This window comes from Myotis yumanensis, unplaced genomic scaffold, assembly GCF_028538775.1.
Source record: "Myotis yumanensis isolate MYYU_CA2020_CCGP unplaced genomic scaffold, mMyoYum1.0.hap1 SCAF_14, whole genome shotgun sequence".
Taxonomy (NCBI): domain Eukaryota; kingdom Metazoa; phylum Chordata; class Mammalia; order Chiroptera; family Vespertilionidae; genus Myotis; species Myotis yumanensis.
In genome coordinates this window covers 17,782,922-17,804,068 of record NW_027223765.1, presented here as the reverse complement: position 1 = coordinate 17,804,068, position 21,147 = coordinate 17,782,922, and the positions used below count along the sequence as shown (strand labels likewise).

The 21,147-nt window shown below is 41.4% G+C and overlaps 1 protein-coding gene and 1 pseudogene across 1 annotated transcript in view; both read left to right on the top strand.

The window, feature by feature from the left end:
• RARB (retinoic acid receptor beta) overlaps window positions 1-21,147 on the top strand; it is an 851,244-nt gene that overhangs the window by 89,395 nt on the left and 740,702 nt on the right. The gene's annotated exons all lie outside the window — the stretch shown is intronic.
• Window positions 15,679-16,795, top strand: LOC138992362 (ribose-phosphate pyrophosphokinase 2 pseudogene; annotated as a pseudogene).

Here is a 21,147-nt window from a genome sequence, read left to right as displayed (position 1 = left end):
TTTTTTACTCTACTTTATATATGAGAAAATTGGGCCACAGAGGACTTAAGTAATTTGCTTTAAGTCCAAGTAAGGGGTGAATAAATAATTCTAACTCAGAGACTCTGTGAGTCAATGTAATGTAATATATCTCTCATACATACATACATACATACATACATACAAAGACACACACATGCCTTTTGAAGAAATTCCCAGGGAAGTTGTAAAGAAATTGCAATTGAGGCTGTTTAAAACCCTTTCAGAGAACCTATGGATCACTAAACTATTTGGCCCGATTTCGACAGGTCAGGGAGGCTGTGCTCAGCTGTTCAGAAGGCTCCCTGGAGGTTGTGTGGAATGGCACCCTTGGGGCTGGGCAGTGAGGCTACCCTGCATAGGGATCACTAATTCATGAGTTCTAGTTAGCACAGGCCTCGTTAAATATTGCCTAAAAAGTTGAAGTATTCAGAGATGCCTTTGGTTCACTTAAAATGACAAACTCTTGCCTGAATGGTGTGGATCAGTGGTTGAGCATCGACCCATGAACCAGGAGGTTCAATTATTGGTCAGGGCACATGCCTGGGTTGTGGGCTCAATCCCCAATAGGGTTCATGCAGGAGGCAGCTGACCAATGATTCTCATCATTGATATTTCTCTCCCTCTCCCTTCATCTCTCTGAAATCAATAAAAACATATTTAAAAAATTACTGATCATTATGTAGGATTTGATCTCGATTTTACAAAAGAAAATGGGAATCTGCAGTCCAGAGAGCTTATCATGCGACACGACCCCCATCCTATTGCAGTTCATGGGGAACCAGGGCTGGGAGGCAGACCCTGGCGGCCCTGTAATAGGAGGTATGATTCCTACTGGTATTTTCCACCGCCCAAAGTTCAGGTAAGAGATGTGTCATGCTTCTAAAATCGTCACCCTCTGGCATGGAAAAGCTGATCATTTCTTCAAGTTTGGAATTCTTTCTCCTCTCCTGCCATCTGGTGGTGCTTCTTAGGCACACTTTCACTCAACGGTTCCTGATCCCTATAGTCCTACAACATTTGCTTAGGTTTCTGGGTTTTTTTTGTTTTTAATTCTTTATTTTTTAAAGTATTACATATGTCTCCCCCTCCCCCCATTGACCTCTCCCTGGCTGTTCCAACTGCCCCCCCTCCCCGCCCCCCAGCACTTGCCTTCACACATTTGTTTAGTTTTCAAGGTCATTACTGCTCAAATCATCAAGTTGTAGTCTTAGAAGATTCTGAAAATTTTATTTGATGTTCAGGGCAGAGTGATGGCTTATGATCCTTTTTATACACTGGGGCATTTCATTTCTGCTAAATATTTAGCTTCTAAAATTTGAGCTAATTATGCAACATTGTTAAATAATATTACTGTGAATCTATACAAATTTACACTTTAAGTAGAATGGAAAATTGAGACATGCAATTGTATTTAATTGGATATTTATTTAAATATGTAAGTCACTAATTGGCGTGATATCAGGTATTGAAAGAAAAAATGCTGTTTAAAAACTTTCCTTTGAAATAAGTATTTTACTGTAGCTAATGTTGCTGACTTTCTAGTATAATTAGAAGGTTGCCACTATTACACTTGGAGTTAATGAATATCAATTCCATTTCGTTCACATTGTTAAGAATTATCTAGGAAATTCATCTCTGGAATAATCCAAGAGTTTTCTGCTGTTCTACGAGCTGTAGAAGAAAAATACTAGTTCTCTAAATTCTCTGAAGAAATAAGAAAATATGCCCGGCCAGTGTTGCTCAGTGGTTGAGCTTTGACCCAGGAACCAAGAAGTCACTGGTTTGATCTCTGGTCAGGGCACATGCTTGTATTGCAGGCTTGATCCCCAGTAAGGGGGTGTGCAGGAGGCAGCTGATCAATAATGTGTCTCTCTCACTGATGTTTTATCTCACTATCCCTCTCCCTTGCTTTCTCTCTAAAAAAAAAAATCAATTAAGAAAACATTCAGGAAATAAGGAAATCTGGCAAACATTGGCCCAACCCTGCAGTTGCCAATTTCACTGTAACCTGCTGGATCTAAGAGGCCTCCACCTTAGGGACCCTGAGAGGGATCATCTGTCTTTCTCTTTAAATTTCAATCTGGCAAATATACACCTCCACCCCCCAAAACCAGGTCAAGTCTGCCAAGCAGTGGAGAAAAACTGTATCATGTAAAAATCAAACCCAAAATTATAAACAATGAATAAAAGGCTGAAGGAGACTCCAAATCATCATAGCCACATCTTCAAGTGAAACCAACGATTTAAAAAATGGAGAACAGAAAAAGAAAATGCACACTTTGGAAGAATTAATTAAATATGTTGATTTACCAAATGTCAACATGTAATTAATTCATGTCATCTTTTCTCAGCACAAAATAGCCACCATTACACTAAAGAAGCCTGAACATGATTTTGTTGATTAAAGGATACCATGAACAATAAATGCTTGAAAATTAGTTTGAAAATTCTTAGTTGAAATACAATCTTAAAATATTGATAATGTTAGTAAAAAAAGTTGTTGAAATGCTTGAAAATTATTAGTATGCTAAAGTAAAACTGAACATAATTTGTGATTAAATGAAAACTAAATGCTTGAAAATTATTAGTTTTTGCCTAGTACATAAGATTTTTTTTGTCTACTTGCATTTCCAGCTCATTTTTCTAGTCCTAAATATATAGATGGGATGAAAAATAAATAAAACATCCTGAAGTCTTTTGTGAAATTGGAATAATTAATTGGTTCCAGTATGCTCATTGTGATAACGTGCAACTTATTTTTATAGTGCCTTATCCAGACCTTCTAGCTTCTTAAGCAAAAAATGTGTCTTCATATTGACAGCCAGGCTAGTGCTGTCTTCCTTCTCATTGTAGCATAATTTTGGAAGGAGAAAACAAACAAACAAAAGACAACACATTCACTTACCCTATGACAAGAATCAGGGACAGAGAAGGGTCTTGATTAGCCTAAGATTAGAGCTGGGGAAAGAGATGAAATGAAGTCCCAGGTTTCTGGTTTCTACATCCCGTGCACTGCCCTCTACAATTTAAAAGAATTCCAGGCATGATCAACAAGATAAATTTCATCACTTATCCTAAAATAAAATCAGCACTCCTGAATAATCCTTCTAAATTTGTTCCATTTTCTCATAAAGCTCTTTGGGGTTGGGGGCTCATTTTGCTGTGATTTGTAAACCGGTTCAATAATAGAAGGGCATTGGCAGATTAGGAAGATGGCAGACACACCACTGCACTTGAGTTCTCCTCTGTGAGAGTGGTTCCAGGATTGCACACGTTTGATGTTTTTGTCAGCGCACCGCCTGATGCAGAAATCCCCAGGCTCCTGCCTGATGAATTCATAAGGTGTCCTAGTCTGGGTCACGTGGGGAAGGCAGCAGGCTGGAGGCACAGACTAAGTGGACCATCCTGGAGACCCATGTCCAGAGAACCTAGCAGGGCTCTGAGATGCCCCAGGTGGCCAGTGGTTCTGTGGATAAAGGATAATATTGTATATGAATTATTTTATATGTTTTTAACTTTTTACTTTAAAATGTCCTTATTCACCTTGTGGCTAGAATACATTCAAGTGAGGAGTCTCCAAATGGCTTGGCTTTGGATGAGATCCGGGACCATGTGAGGCTGTAAGACATTCATTTTGCAAAGCTGGCTATACCCTTGGTTTCTACAAGTGTTTTGACACCATGGTTAGAAACTTCATTTTTTTAAGATAAAACATGAAATCCCTTGCCCACTTTCTGATCAACTTATTGTTTTGTCGATAGATGACTCTAACTTTTAGATGTGAATGCAATGTACTTGAAAGAATAAAGTAATCCTTTAGGAAATACAGCTCAGTCTAATGCATTTGCTCATAAAAAAAACCTCCTGGCTCTCCAATAAACTGAACCAGAGATGGGTATATTCTCAGTGCATGTAACTAAAAACCCTCATAGAAAACCCCCTCTAGCTATTCACGGTTAGGCCTACGTACAATATAGCTTTTGTTCAGCAGTTTCATTTTAATCTGAATGTGCAAAGACTTTCGGCAAGTGTTCTTTATGGGCCCACATGCCACATAATGGTGACAAACTAGCACTTTATTGACGTGTAAAAGCCTTTCTAGTCAAACAAGTAGGCATAGCTGTCTATTTGTCCTCTTAATACGGATATGAATCTTGTGCTTCCTGGCTGAGGTATTTTGAAACCTTACAGAGGGGTAGATTGTCTTGTGCTTTCTAGAAGATGTACCCAGTTGAACTAACTCCGAGGTTTCTGATCTGCAGAGTCTTGCATTTGATGAAGGACTGCATTCCTTCTAATTCCACCCCAACCCCAACACTGCCTTTTAAAATCAGCAACATCTGCCATCTCCTGGGTATGGACAACTGGGTTTTATTGCCTTAGATCTAGAAACTCAGGGGACTCATGTGGAAGCTACCTGACATATCACATGAGAGGACAGGTGTGCAGGCAGTCTGGTCGATAGCCCAGCTGGCTCCCTCATGCCCCCTCTCAGTCAGTACTTCCCTCCAAAAGTAACCCTAATCTGTCCTCTATCTCTATTGAATAATTTTATCAGATTTTAATTTCATAGAAGTGAAATAACACTGTATGTTCTAGTTTGTGTTTAAATCAGCATGTCCATGTAATTTTCCGTGTTTTTATGAGCAATAACATTATTTTAAAGAGCATTTTTGAACCTAATAGAGGAAAGTTATTTTCATAAATAAAACTCTCTCCTTCGATTTTTTAAATCCATTTCACCCCTAGACATGCTTCACATGAATTCACTGCTTTTCATGTCCTTCCTGCATAATCATATTCTGTTTGTTGTATCTGTGATTCATCCCTCTTCATTTCTGCCATTGGGATGGCCTGCTCATCATACCTAATTATATAATCGAATCCTGATTCTATTTTATAGTGATATCAGATAAATACTGATGCCTTTAGGTTTTAATAGTCAAGCATACAAGGGCTTAGTGAACCAAAATTTTCACAAGTCCAGTGGCAAGGATTTCCTGATATCTTCAGGCTACAAGGGATCTCTATTTCTGCATTGCTGTTTGCAGCATTCAGTTTGATTTCTTTAGGAGAACAGAGTGTTGAATGTCCCTAAGGGTCGGGTTTTGGAGTATTTTCACTTTAATTACTAAAGACAAGGAGTAGGAAGTGAGAAAGCCCAAAATACAGGAGAAATAAATTTAACTGCTCCGTAATAGGTCAAACATGACTCTTTTATTACATTAAAGACCTGGCACAAATCCGGCTACTTTATTCTGTGGATATTGGGTTATCAGGGCCTGATGTTATTAAACACTTAAATTACTAGTATATGATTGATAGTTCTTATGTACTCAACCTAAACAAGAATTTTTGGATTATGGATTTGTCAACTCACAGGTTTCATCTTGGCAGTTATATAGCTTATTGCAAATTAATTTCTCTGATGATTGTATACATCAGCCTTTGTGAACCTCCTCAAGTTGAGTTGATATCATTAGTTAGAACAACTTTGCTGCCCTTTTGATGATATGGGAATATGTATATGTTTACAATTTAACATAGGTTTTATCTTTAAATATGCAGTACCCTTGGAAAAAGAGTATTGTTACAAATTTCCATATTGCAGAGTAACAATAGTTTGGAATTTTAGAATAGCCAATACCACAAGGTGTGCACTGTAATTTGGGAATGTGCCTTTGCCTCCACAATCAAGCAGAATACCACTTCTATATTTGATCAGAGCTCCAACCAAAGCATAGGCTGCCCCCTAGAGAAGGAAAGGAGGAGGAAGATGGCTAAGTAATTCCGATGGCATCAGAGCTATGGCTGCATCAGGCAATGCAGGAATTAGGTGAGAATGGAAATGAGCATATATTTAGGATTGCATCTTTTACTTATTTCTGATTCCTGTTTAATATTTGCGGGTGGAATGGGATTGATATGGGCAGCTAAGATATACAAAATAACATACTGTTTTAATATATAATAATTTTGGGGCAATCTTTTCATCAACTAATTTATATTAAGTGCTTGTTAAATATTACATGCCATTGATTACTTTTATTATATGTGTATATTAGAATGAAAAGTATGTTTTAAATTACTGGATATAACTTTACTTACATTTACATAAAATCCATCTGGGCCCACTTTGACTCATACTTTCTTCAAGCATAATTTTGGATCTCTAACTTCTTTTAAGCCTTATTTTGCTGAGTATCTGAGAGTTAACTGTGCTACCCTCAATACTCCCAGACTAGAAAAGAGCTAACTAACCATCTCTTTCTGAACAAGAAATAGTTAAGTATGTCCCTGCCTCAAAGTGTTTACAAACCAATTAGATAGAACATGTAGAGTAAGAGGTTAATTCTATACATCACATACAAGCATCACACCGTGGGAGGACTGTTTTATTCATCTTGATTCTAAAGAACTCAAAGGCAAGAATAGGCTCTCATACCTTCAGAATCCCACATGGTCTTAGGGCAAGGTTTCTCACCCTCAACACTATTAACCTTTTGGGCCAGATAATGTTTTGTTTTGTGGGGATGTCTTGTGAAGGATATTTAGCAGCATCCCTGGCCTCTACCCAGTAGATGCCAATAGAACCCATCCCCAGTTGTGACAACCAACAATGTTTCCAGATGTGCCATGGGGCAAAATTTCCCTCAGTTAAGAACTACTGCTCTAGGGGGTCAGTAAATATTAGACATTAAATACTTTGAGTTATAACCACATGTTAAGATAAAGCAAGTATTTTTAAAATTCAGAAGCAAGCAATGTTATCATTCTTTTGAGTAAGAGGACATATCAGAGTTTTGAAATTTCTGAAGTCAAGTAATAACCCTTTTAAGAAACCATTTTATTGGGTGCCTGGTGAAGTAAATAATGTACCAATAAAAGTGAGTAGAGTAGCCCTAACCGGTTTGGCTCAGTGGATAGAGCGTCGGCCTGCGGACTGAAAGGTCCCAGGTTCGATTCTGGTCAAGGGCATGTACCTTGGTTGCGGGCATATCCCCAGTAGGGGGTGTGCAGGAGGCAGCTGATCGATGTTTCTCTCTCATTGATGTTTCTATGTTTCTAATTCTCTATCCCTCTCCCTTTCTCTCTGTAAAAAGTCAATAATATATATATATATATATATATATATATATATATATATATATATAGTGAGTAGAGTAAAAGGATCTTTCACCTGCCTATAATCACAGGGATCTGTTCAGTTTGGCAAACACTGTTGATATTCTTCCAAAAGTTTTGGATCATTCACTCAGAAGGTTTAGCCCTTTAATTCAATCAAATCCCGTCCTACTTAGGCCAAGATCTATTGCCAGATGAATGTTGCCAGTTTGGTAACATTCCAAAAGCCCTTTCTAGTTCTAATGAAATTGTACGATCTTTTAAGAGAATAACAAGTTGCATGTGGCTGCCACAAGAGAAGAATTTTATAATGCAGAATTGAAAACATAGAAGAAACATTTAGAACTTGCAAAAATCATCAGCAAAGGGAGATGCAAATAATAGGTAGTGGAGGCTGGGGCTGTGTATTACCAGTATTTCTGAGTATTTGAAGAGGCTTAGTCCACCATCATTATCTAATCACATCACTATCATTTAAAAATTGCTCATCATAATCAGGGTCAGAAGTGTGTCTTTGGAAGCTCCAGCTTTTTATTTTGGACCTTTCCCCCGCTTTATAGAATTTTCAGGCATATCCCAAGGTCTTAAGCAATCTCCTGTGACCAGTGAGTCAAAAGATCTTTTAAAATCCCTATTTAACCTATTATTTGCATCAAAGATCCACTGAGGTATTTGAATTAAGCCAAAGCCAAAGTAAAAGGTTCTGTATCCAGTTCTGATGGTGGGGGTGGGGAGTGAGGGTGACGGTAGGGAGAGGTGTTCCCACACCAATAAGCACTTTTTGGGCACCAGCTGGACGTCCTACAATTCAACTGAATTCTGACATGATCTACCTGGAGATAGCATCAGATCCCACAGGTTAAGTGGTCGGATCACACAAGACTGGCCCCTCCCCCAACTTCAGCTGTCAGTCTAAAGCCCAGGTTGTCCTTGTGTTTCTGACCAACTTGGACCAACTTGCTACAGATTAGAGCAGCGATTCTCAACCTGTGGGTCGTGACCCCTTTGGCGGTCAAATGACCCTTTCACAGGGGTCGCCTAAGACCATCCTGCATATCAGATATTTACATTATGATTCATAACAGTAGCAACATTACAGTTATGAAGTAGCAACGAACATAATTTTATGGTTGGGTCACAACATGAGGAACTATATTTAAAGGGCCAGAAGGTTGAGAACCACTGGATTAGAGGTTTCCACAATCCCCTCCTTGAATTTAATTTGCAAGAGTGGCTCACAGAAATCAGAGAGACATTTTATTTACTAGGTTACTGTTTTTTGTTTTGTTGTTGTTGTTATTGTTTTTTACAAAAGGCTGTAATTCAAGAATACTTCCTAATTGTGTGGCCTGACTAGAGTTTATCTAATTTTCTTGGGCCAGGCACGTTCTTCTCGTGAGGAGGCAAAGATGGCTATAGCAGCTCAGGCTTAGTCAACCAAGTTGAAATAAGGAGCTTCTTTGCCAAGAGTCCTCGCTAAAATCTCAGGTGGCTTTTGATGTCCTGCCTTGGGTCTCATGTCCATTCCTGAGCTAGGCACTGTGGTTGGAAGGATGGGACTTGACAATTCACCAGCTGTGTCAGAAGACTCTTAGAAAATGTGGCTGATAGGCTTTCCCAAGCAGATCGTTGTGATAGTTCTTCTTGGGCAGAAATCTAAAGGACTTTTTTGAGAAACTATTTTGAGCTATTTCAGGGTTCTGATTGCTCACATTAGCACTTTCTGAGGGGACCATTTCATTAATTCGAGGCAGAAAGAAATTTTTTCTGAGTCTTGGTCGAAAATGCTTAAAATACCAAGTGTTGTTAGTATGTTGCTCCATGGAGCCTAGAGTGGGGTCTGCCTTATTCAAAGCACACTATTCAAGGTTGCGGGAGAAGTGATTTCACCATAAAGTACCAGGGTGAATTCACCAGAAAAGGGGGCGAATGGATGCTGGGTAGGCAAAAACAACTGTACTAATGTTCAGCATATCAGCTGACACACCCACCTGACACCCAGAATGTGATAACATTTGTATCTACATAATGTTCAGATAATGCCCTGTCCTAGATACCAGTGATATAATAACCGAGAGTCCTCAAGAAGCTTAAGGTGTAGTGGAGGGAGGAGGGATACAGAAAGTAGACAGATAATTATGTTCTGATAAGCAGTCCATAATGAGAGAGAAGTTGCTATGGGAACTACAGCAGGGAAGCAACACCAGTCTTGAGACAGAAAGTAACTTCCCAAAGGTGGCAACACCTACACTGATACGCCAGAGCAATGGTAGGAGTAGTAAGATAAAAGGGGGTACTCGTCTAAGTCTATGTCCACAGGTTGCCTGAGTTTAAAGTTTATCATTTTGTGAAAGACCAGAAAAAATTAGATATCTTTACCACAGCTGGAGTGAAAGAGGACAGATGGCTGAAGCATTTTCTCAAAATTTCAAAAACTTACTCTCACTAGAGCAGGAAAATATCTTTGGTATGAGTATTCATTTTGGGGACATCATGCTAAGAACATTTTTAAGAAGACCACTATTGTAACTTAACATCTAAAATAAGATTTGTTTTGGATGTTAAACAAAAATACATATTTAAATAAATAAGCAAAGTAAGATTTATTTCCAAAGAAAAGATCAGAAAACAAGAGACATCCTGAACAATGGTCTTAGTTAAGGCTCTTACCCATCTGGATGGGACCCAGTGTAGATGATTATGAACTTAGGAACTGGCTTAAGTAGCAGGTATTTGGGGCAGAGGAAATTCAAACAGAGCAGGGGTGAGAGTGTGAGGCCCGTGGACAACTTCGGAGCCCAAGATAGGCAGGTAGTCAGGAAGACAGGAAGAACTAGAAGGATTCACCCATGCATTTGTGGACCTTCAAAGTATAAGCATCATATTGGCCAAGAGAACTTAAACAGTGTGCCTCAGCATCCCATGCTTCAGAAAATCTGCATTTCCAAAATTCTATTACAAATTATAGAATCTGACTTAAAGTGACTTATGGTAACTTAAACAATAAAATTGGAATGTTTAGAAGGATTCTGGATAATTTCAGACTGAGGAACATGTTGGAAAACAAGACTTCAACAAAAGAAAGGATCTAGGGTGTTTCTGGAAATCAGTAGTTCTCAAAGTGCAGTTCCTATATGAGCAATATCAGTATCACCTTGGAACTTGTTAGAATTGAAATTTCCTGTCATATCAAATCTACTGAATCAAAAATTCTAGGGGTGGGGGGACCAGTGATCTGTGCTATAACAGGCCCTCCAGGCAATTCTGATGTAAGCTCAGGTTGTAGAACTACTGCCTGGAATCTTAGAACTAGAAAATCTTCAGCTACTTCTCTAGGGCTGCCCTTGGATAAGTCATTTCTAAACCATTTTTGTCTCTGGGAGTCTCCTTCCAAGAAGCAAATTCTAGAAAGTACAACATGATTGGCCATCACTGGTCATGTGCCCACTCCTGTGTCAGGTGGTACATCTTGGTAAAAGTCCCTGCCCCTATCACCAGAACCACATAAAGTGAGAAAAGGCAATTTTCCCTGAGGAAAAAGTGGGAAGAGGTGTTTTAAACAAGGAAAGGAATTATGACCAATCATCAGGCATATCAGATGGAGAATTCTGAGGAGTGGCATGTGGGATGGAATTAGACTCTTGCCAAAGAGATTTTTGGCCACGTAACAAGATGAATTATAAAATTGAGAACTCCACAGAAAACAAGGATTTATTGTTTCTTTTTTCTTTCAATGTAAATATTTCATGTGCTTAAAATGCCTAGTTCAATATTTTTGATGAGATTAATGTCAGCATTCTAAGCATTTTTTTCCAAGTTGAAAGAGAAAATGGCAGAAAGGCCACTGCCCTTAAACTGAGGTTCTGAAATACATTTCTCATGATCAAGGATCTTCTTGTGCCTAGTAGTGAATATCATAGAACCCTAAGGAGTTAGAAATGAAAAGAAACTAGAAATAGCCTCGTCTAGCTACTTCATTTTAGAGATGAGAATGTTGATGCCAATGGAGTTTGATAGGTTTTGTAAAAATCAAATGGCTAATGCCCATCTTTATGGAATGGTATGAGTATTTGATTGGAAGTGAAGCCAATGTCTGTTTTCCTATCTATGGCCAACTAAGTGAAAACTAATCATCCGTTGGCAATGTTTCTTAAAAGACCTGACTTTGAGCAATCTTATTCTGGCCTGTGCTCTGTTTTCTCCCTTCAGTCTCACTCATTTATGCAGCCAGCCAATGAGCCAGCCAGTGAGCCAGCTAGCCAGCCAGCATTCAGCCCTTTATTTAGTATTAAATCACTGTTTCCTCAAAAGAGCTAAGTGTATAAAGGTGAACAAGATATATACTTTATTCTTAGGCTTTTATCCAGGCCTATAACCCAAGCTTTCTGACTCCTAGTTTAGGGACCCCATTTCTTACATATGAAAGCAACCAGTAGACTACTAACTGTGGAGATATTATGGGACATGGGCCAAAAGCTCGAATACCTTGACCTACCCTTCTGCCTCTTGTAGGTTTTGCCACTATTTTCATTGTGCCTAATGCAATGAATAAGAGTTTTCTATATTTTGAGTTAACTGAAAGTAAAATTTTTGCGAGGCTAGAACCAAAATAAAAAAAAAATTACTTAGGAAAATTCTACAGCCCTTTGCTAAAAAGAAAGACCCATTTATTTGGGGAAGGGATGGAAGGGATCTAATTTAGAAATACTGCTTAATGTTTTCTGCAATGACAAATGCTTTGTCTCACATTATTTCTAGAAATCCACCCTGAATTCTTCTATAGATTTTGAGAGATGGGAAGCCTTTACATGGTTGGGAGTCCTGTGTGAAAGCAATGACATTGCTTTTGGTCACAGCAAAAGGATTGACTCAGTTGTGGTTTCTAGAATCTTAGATCGTTAGCTCTTCCATTTTCAAGTTCTTCATCCTGATATTCACCACCAAATATATAATCTATGGGAGTGGATCTTATACTATGAGGGAAGATGATAACCACACTGGCCCCTTTCTCATTCTCTGAAAATAGTAAGGTCAAAGTTCCCACCTCAGAACCTTTGCATATGCTGTTCTCTTTGCCTGGTAGAGTCTTAAGTCTTATTATGGCCAACTCATTCTTAATCCTATTTTAAAAACATAGCCATTTATTTCTCAGGTTGCCTAGGGGGAAATAGAAAACAAATACAAATATCAAATCAAGTAAACATTGGCCATATGGTTATTGTAGATAAATATTTGGTTTGAAGAATGGGTAGCATTGAATCCATTCCTATATTTCCTCTGCTTTTTCTGGCCAAGAGAGTGGAATTAAAGTTGACTTGCTCCTATTTATCCTCCGGCCCTGGCAATTGGATTTCCTGGATTATTTGCTTTTTGTGGCTTTGATGGCCTAGTCTGCAACCCCAGGAGGCCTGTTCCAAAGGGAGGTAGGATTTAAGTCAGGTTGATGAGAGGTTTGTATTTTTCTTATTCACTAAGTCACTAGCAAAGAGTTGTTCTCTGAGTAATTCGCTATTTTTTAGTTTCTTTTCTCTTGGTGATCATGGACTGTTCTCCAGCGGACAAATCTAGAGAGGAAATCATTTCCTCTAAAAACAACTAGGGAAAAAAGGTGTGTCCCCATGTATGAGCTTCAAGGATCCCACGTTCACATCCATGGAATGTGGGTTGGAATGGCTAAAAGACGGAAGCCAACTTTTACTTTCATCTTGACAAAACAGGGCACACTCTAAACTAAACAATTAGGGCAGGATGAGGAGAAATGCACCGTGTGTTTTTGTGAAATGGGGTCAAAATGCTGCACTGTTTCAAACAAGGGAAACAAATATGGACAGATCTGCCCCAGGGAGGGTGAAAACATTGGTAGTGGGAAGCCAGACAAACCGAGCAATCGGAACTATGGAAACATGACTGTTCCCAAACAAACTGCAAGACAAGCCCAGGGAACACCCACGGAGCTCTCAAACTGGGGACCAAAGAAGGCGAGGCTGCTAACTTGTGAGCATAGTGACAATAGCAAAGGAAAACCCAGCGGGCTGAGCTGGCCCTTCCCAGCTGGCACCAGCATAACACCACTTGAGGAAAACAACATGAGACCTGGCAGTGGGAGAGCCAAAAATAAAAGCGGCATTTTAGCAAATGCTGGGGAAAAGACACAGCCTTTGTTTCCTAGGGAAAACGACCACGTTGACGGTGTTATGAATGGTATGTATTATGTCAGCGCCATCTCCTGCGTGCTGACGCAGCAGTAGATGCTATATCTGTGCTAAAGGTAAGGTGTGCTTTAAAACACTGACATTTCCGGGTAGCATAAAACCTAGGGTTGAGAATTGACATGAAGGCTCAGCTATGTGAGGCCGTTGGAGATGTAGCTGGTTTCCTGGGTCCTAGAGCAGAACTTCTTAACCTTTACTATGCACAATACAGTCATCTGCAAAGTGTGTGAAAACGCAGGTTCTGATTCAGTAAGCCTGGGGTGAGGCCTGAGAGGAGAGCCTGCGTTTCTAGCCAGTTCCCAGGTGATGCTGATGCACAGATCACATTTGCAGTTGCAACATTCTGAAAATCATTATGTCAACATAATGAGAAATGGGAGGGCAGGTTTGGAACTAATTAGATTACATACTCAAGCTATGGCAGGAGAAGATAATGGACTTCAATTAGCATCTGAATATGCCTATTGCAATATGAGATAGAAAAGACATACACTTACTTTTAGAAGACTTATCTTTCCCCCCATGAGCACAGAGGTTGCAACTGCAGCAGAAGTTAGTAATATGCCCGGATCTTTGAGGCAGAAGAGACCTCAGACATCAACTAGAACATAAGCCTCTTGATGCCCCATCTAGTGCTCCACCCACGGTGTCCAAAGGATCCCGTCTGGGTCAGTGCAGGAAAGTTCCTACCCTCATGACATACTCATTTCCTGTGGCTGCTGTCATCCATTTAGGGGTTTAAAACAACAGCAATTTCTCCTCTGACAGTTCTGGAGGCCAGAATTCTACATACAGTATTTCTGGGCTGAAATCAAGGTGTTTAGAGGCTCTAGGGGAAAATCTGTTCCTTGCCTGGTCCAGCCTGGCATTCCTGGGGCTGCTGGCATTCCTTGGCAGGTGGCTGCATCATTCCACTCTCCAACATCAGAAACTGCAGACCTTTCTCTGCTCTGCCTTCACATTGCCTTCCCCTGGGAGCGTGTCTGTGCGGAATCTCTGCCTGTCTTTCTCTTATGAAGACACTGGCGATTGCATTTAGGGCCCACCTGGATAAGCCAGGATGGTCTCCTCACCTCCAGATCCTTAACAACATCTGCCAAGGCCCCTTTTCAAAACCAGGGGACATTTACAGGACCCAGAGATTAGGGCCGGCTAGCGTTGGGGGTTTTTATTCAGCCTGTCACACACAGGCAACAATGGCACAACGCATGAGGTGTGCTCAGAGACATTTCCCAGCCAGCAGGTCAGGATGAAGACAAGCACTTCAGGCCACGTGTCAGCTGAAGTCCTGAGACAGCCACTCCTGTGGCCCTGGGTATCAGTGCAGATCAATTTCTCAGATGCACGTGAAGCATTTCTCACTGACATCATCTGCAATGGGATTTAGGTTGCTGGGCAGTGTGTCTGCACAGCTTGTCTCTTGGATCCCAGCTAATAAGGGCTGTCCTATCTTTCAAACTAAAAGCTTTTCCTATAGAACATGAAAACCTTTCTTTTTTTGTCATTATTTTCTTTTAATTTTTAAGAAATGTTTGTTGTAAATAATTATAGATACCCAGGAAGTTGCAAAGAAATGTACCCGGAGGCCTCTTGAATCCATCACCCTGCCTCCCCCAATGTTAACACCTCGCCTCACTGAAACTGACATTGATATCACCCCCAGCACTTACTTCGAAGACTCATATTTTTAACTGATTAAATAATAGCAAAAGGACTTTTCCCTTTTTATATTTATTTCAGAAATAAGTGGGCCAGATGCTATTATTATAGGCTGTTTCAGAGAAAATGCTTGCTGTGCGTTAGAGGTGTAGAAGCGCTTTCGCCAGAAGATGGCACCTCACATGTATGAGATGAAATTCCTGAGCAGGGGAACCAGAGCAGTCACTTCTCATTCCGGCTTCTCAGCATTTCATTTGCCACGAGATAGCTGGTAATGAAATAAATTTAAAGCCATGAATCCAACGTAATATTCCACTTAGAGCATAGACTTGTTTACATGTGTCGTTAGAGCTTTTTATGTGACAGGGTTTTGATTTCGCAATGGAGCTTCATGAATTGTAATGCATTGTAAAATATTTTTAGGGGAGGTTATTATTTTCTGTGACAGAACCTGGCTGGAGATCCTGGCTAGAGAACCTGGCTAGGCTGCTGATCAACTGAACGCAGTCTCGGTATCATTCCTTCTTCGCCTTTGGGATCCCCTGGACCTGCTGAGGTTGGACCCCAACATCTGGCGCTCGACCGTTGTCCGGCTGCGCGCTTTCCCGCTCCCGCCGCAGGCTGCGGTGCCCCCAGTGCGTCTGTCTCCGCCGCGCCCCCTTCGAGCCCCAAGATGACCAACATCGTGCTGTTCAGCGGCAGCTCCCACCAGGACCTGTCCCAGCGGGTGGCCGACCGGCTGGGCCTGGAGCTGGGCAAGGTGGTCACCAAGAAGTTCAGCAACCAGGAGACCAGAGTGGAGATCCTTGAAAGCGTGAGAGGGAAGGATGTGTACATCATCCAGAGCGGCTGCGGGGCGGTCAATGACAACCTGACGGAGCTCCTCCTCATGATCCAGGCCTGCAAGATCGCGTCGTCTTCCCGGGTGACCGCTGTGATCCCGTGCTTCCCCTACGCCCGCCAGGATAAGAAGGACCGGACTTGTGCTCCGATTTCTGCGAAACTTGTGGCCGATATGCTCTCGCGTGCCGCTGGCGCAGACCACATCATGACCATGGACCTGCATGCTCCTCAGATCCAGGGCTTCTTTGACATTCCTGTGGATAACTTGTACGCGGAGCCCGCGGTCCTGCAGTGGATTCGGGAGAACATCGCCAATTGGAGGAACTGCATCATCGTGTCCCCGGACGCGGGCGGAGCCAAAAGGGTCACGTCGATAGCAGACAGGTTGAATGTGGAATTTGCCTTGATCCACAAGGAGAGGAAGAAGGCGAACGAAGTGGACCGGATGGTGCTGGTGGGCGACGTGAAGAACCGTGTGGCCATCCTCGTGGATGACATGGCCGACACCTGTGGCACCATCTGCCACGCTGCTGACAAGCTGATCTCGACCGGAGCCACCAAAGTTTATGCCATCCTTACCCAAGGGATCTTCTCTGGGCCGGCTATTTCCAGAATAAATAGTGCCCCCTTTGAGGCCGTTGTTGTCACAAACACAATCCCGCAAGAGGACAAGATGAGTCACTGCTCCAAGATCCAGGTTATTGACATTTCGATGATCTTGGCCGAGGCGATCCGCAGGAACCACAACGGTGAATCCCTGTCCTACCTGTTCAGCCACGTGCCGCTGTGAATCCAGACAGGAGCGCGGAGCGAGCCTGCTGGCTTCTGACTAGTGTGTTTTTACCTGATTCTTAGCTTTAGGACTCAGCAGTTAGAACGCAAGACATCAGATTGTTGTGCCCTCCAACACCCACTGTTTCTTCCTTTGCACCTTGAGACCGATCAACTGAACGCTGCCTCTGTGTCCCTCATTCTTCTCGCCTTTGGGAACCCCTGGACCTGCTGAGGCTGGACCCCAACAAGAGTTACATCCATCCTGTTTGTTTTGTCTTTTATAGCAGAATTGAATAGTCTCAAATACTACAGGAAAAGCACATAACAAATAGAAACCATTTTGGAGGTGTGTTTTTTTTAAGTGGAGGCTATAGGGGATGCGGTTTTGAATTAGGGAGGTGGCTGTGGAGATTCAAGAATGATGCCATGAGGTGAAGTGAGCAGAAATAATGATTGATGAGATGTAGTAGGTGAATATGATGGGCATTGTTGGTCAGCGGATCCAACATCCATTTTAGCCCCCTTCTCCCTCCCAGTGTAGAGATTAGAAAGCTTAAATACTCATTAGCAGCCTCTCTTGTTCCAGGGGGGTGGGAGAGAGGATGGCCAAGGCCACAGTTGTAGCCATGCACCCAATGATTTAAATATGAAAGTATGTTCGGGGGAATTTCTATGGCCAGCGTGGCTCAGTTGATTGTGCATTGTCCTGTGCACCAGTTTGATTCCTGGTCAGGGCACATACCCAGGTTGTGGGTTTGATCCCTGGAGGGCGTGTGGGAGGCAACCAATTGATGTTTCTCTCTCTCCCCCTCTCCCTTCCTCTCTCTCTAAAATCAATAAAAAAAATTTTAAAATAAAAAAATATTATTTTCTGTGAAAGGGGTATTGCACTTGGAATGCTAAGGTCTACGCACTGTTCTCTGCTTCACATTTTCTACTACTGAGGCTGTCGGCCTGAGGATGGGAGAAAGGGTTCAGGAAGAAGGTTAAACTGAGGCAGCTGAGTAAGAGAAGGTTCTGGCTTCAGCAGACTCTCCAAAAGGGGTCAAAACCAGGGTGGAGAGGACTTCCGGAGTCCAAGATAATGGCAGCTGCTGAAATCCAAATCTCTCCAAATATCCTTTAAGTTACCAATCAACAAGAAAAACAAGAGTGCACAGCTCCAATGCCTTTGGTGGAACATGGTCCACTTACCTGTGGGTAAAAAACAAATACTGCTTTCCACAGAAGCTTTCCCACAAGTTGGGTTAGAGTGGGGTGGGGGTGAGGGTCTTACTGCGTGAAAGGGAAGAAAAGGAGATTGAGCTAAAATCATTGCTAGACAAAGGAAGATCATAGGAAGTATAACAACAGTGACCAAGAGCACAGGGAAAGGGCTCAGAGTGAGCATGCGCCTCTGGAGGCAGTCCTGGGAAGGTGACAGCTCTGAAAGAGGTACCCTTTGCAAACTGGATGGAGGTGAGAAAAGGAGACTGGTGAGGGGGTTAAGTCCTGTGAGGCAAAAGAAAACCCCCAAATCAAAATGACACATGGCCCCTCCCTGCCAAAAATTTGGTAGTCACGATAACATTTCAGTGCAATATTTAAAAAAATCAGAATGAACAGCCTGGCTCGCGTGGCTCAGTAGTTGAACGCCTTCCTATGAACCACGAGGTCATGGTTTGATTCCCGGTCAGGGCACATGCCCTGGTTGTAGGCTCGATCCCCAATGTGGGTCGTGCAGGAGGGGGCCCATCAATGATTCTTTCTCATCATTGATGTTTCTCTCTCTCTCGCCCTCTCCCTTGCTCTCTGAAATCAATAAAAATATATTTAAAAAAAATAAGAATGAGCATAAAATTTATGATAATCAAAATATTGCCATTTGAAATAAAGACAAGAGTGGTATTACTGCTTTTTCCTTTCACCTCGGGTTCCATTCTGGTTCAAGGACACTTCTGAGTGTGACATGCTCCAGAGCTCCCCCTAGAGGTGTCCTCCCACTTTGGTGGCTGTGGTAAAAAGAAAAATCAGCAATACTGCTCCTGTCTTTATGTAAATGATGATACTTTGATCATCATGGATTTTACGTTCATTCTGATTTTTAAAAGTATTGTACTGAAATATTATCTTGATTATCAAATTTTTGGGCTCCCCCTTAAATTGTGTTCCTCTCTTACCTCATCCTTGTCCTGATCCTGACTTAGGGGTCCCTGAAGCAGAGGTGAGGGAGCTGTCGCTATGTGTCCCCCCGGGGAGACGCAGATTCCCAGGTTTCCTGCTCCCTGCATTTGCTGGTGAAGCAGCTCTGGAGCCCATAAATCCTCTGAGAAAGAACTGTAGGTACTGATTGTTGGATGGGAGAGCCCACCAAAGGATTGGAGAGAGGTTCCCCCAAAATAGTCAAAGAAATTGATGGAGGTCTCTGGCAGCTCCCACATTGTTTGCCATCCAAGCTGTTTTCCATTACTGATCTTTCAACAGCTCCTCAGCTCAATCCCAGCGCCACCTTCGCTGTCCTCATCCACAATAGGGCTCTTGACCCAGTGACCTGTCATTCCAATCGGTGATAACATGCCTTGTCAACACATTCATGCACAGGGTCCCCAGGCCTGGAAGCAGTGGCTGTTCACGACGGCTGATGGGGATACAGCCGACAGAGGTGACCCTTGGAGAACCTAGCCCTTGTCTATTCTTTTGCAGACTTCATTAGAACCATTGACATAAATGAGTTCTATCTTCTTGCAGAGGATCAGGCAGAGTCAAGAGGATGAATCAGCACAAAGATATAGGACCATTATTGGAAAACACATTCAAAGTAAATAATAGACTGGAAGTAGATAAAAGGCATAATCTTGGCATTTGAAAATGGTCATGCATTTCCTATACAAACTCTCTGTAGCTCTCTGTAGGACAGGAGACTGTGCATCAGTGAAGATAACCAACAGCCATTCCCCTATTGTGTGAACAATGCAGAATTGGAGGAGAAACATATTCAGATATTTTTCTCAAAGTAATTGTATTAGTGAGATGGCATACTTACAGAAATGTGCAAAAATTACAAGTGTACCATTCAATACGTTTTCACAAAATTAACATGCCCATATGACCAGCATCTGATAAAACACTACCAGCAGAGGCCCCCTTATACCCTCTCCTAATAAGCAGTCACCCAGATAATCAGTGTCCTAACATCTAATCCCAATGGTTAGCTGGCCTGGCTTTGCACTTTATATAAATGAGATTGTGCAATGTGTATTCTATTATGGCTGGCTTCTTTTGCACAAATAGTTTGTGAGAATCGTTCATGTTGTTTGAACAATAATTTGTTTATTGTCATTGCTGTTCAATATTCCCTTTATTTCACTATTTTACAGCTGACGCACATTTGGGTTGTTTCTGGTTTAGGGTTGTTATGAATATGGCTGCTATGAGCATTCTTGTCTGTGTACATTCCTGTATTCTTGGACATGTTTGAAAACATATAAAGACATCTGCTGGGTTATACACAGGAATTAAATCGCTCTGTTTCACAGAGCTTTTTTGAGGTTTATGTGTTTATGAGTATAATAGTATATGACCAACTCAAGACAAGATAGCATGAGTGCATGGGCATCATTTAATTCAAATTCTATATTCGGGAGAGCATTCTCTTATATGAAACTCTTTCTGTTAGTCTAATTATAGTATTTCTATTATATGTGGCGTCTATCTTGTTAAGGAACGTCTATGATTATTTCTCCTGTACGTGGACATGTCACAAACCCATTTTCAAAACTGAGGGTGGCAACATTAAAGTCGCATATAAGCCAGGGGTCCTCAAACTTCTGCCCGCGGGCCACATGCTGCCCGCCGAAAACATTTATCCGGCCCGCCGGGTGTTTTTGCCACCGCTGTGTGCATAGGAATTTGTTCATAGTTTTTTTTTAAACTATAGTCTGGCCCTCCAACGGTCTGAGGGACAGTGAACTGGCCCCCTGTTTAAAAAGTTTGAGGACCCCTGATATAAGCCATTTCTAACAGGCATATAAGTAATCCCCAAATCTTATCTGTTAAATCAGCATTAAGTAGGACTAGAAATTGTGCTCACCTATGCAGGACTCTCTAGTCTTCATATTTTCAATCCATTGCAAGTTTTACCACGTCACACATCTTTCAACAATAGTTCTTAAAATGTTGCCTGATTATAAGACTCACCTGGAAAATTTATTAAAAATAGATTCCTAGTCCAACTAGATCAGATGCTATGAGGAGGCACCTAGGAATGCCTGTTTTTCAAAACTGATATTTTAGATCAGCTCTGAGTTAGAAAAAGTGCAAAGCAGTATTGCAAATAATTGCATATTTGGTGTCTTAAATAATAATTGTGGAGTCGTGATTTCTAAGGCTTTCTTTAAAACAAGATTGTGTGTGTGTGATAGATTACTAATTCTTTTATTTTATTCCGTTATTTTATATTACTGGTCATTCAGGTAGTATTTGCATTCATTTAACAAATATTTATTGAGTACCCACAAAAACCAGTATTTTAAAA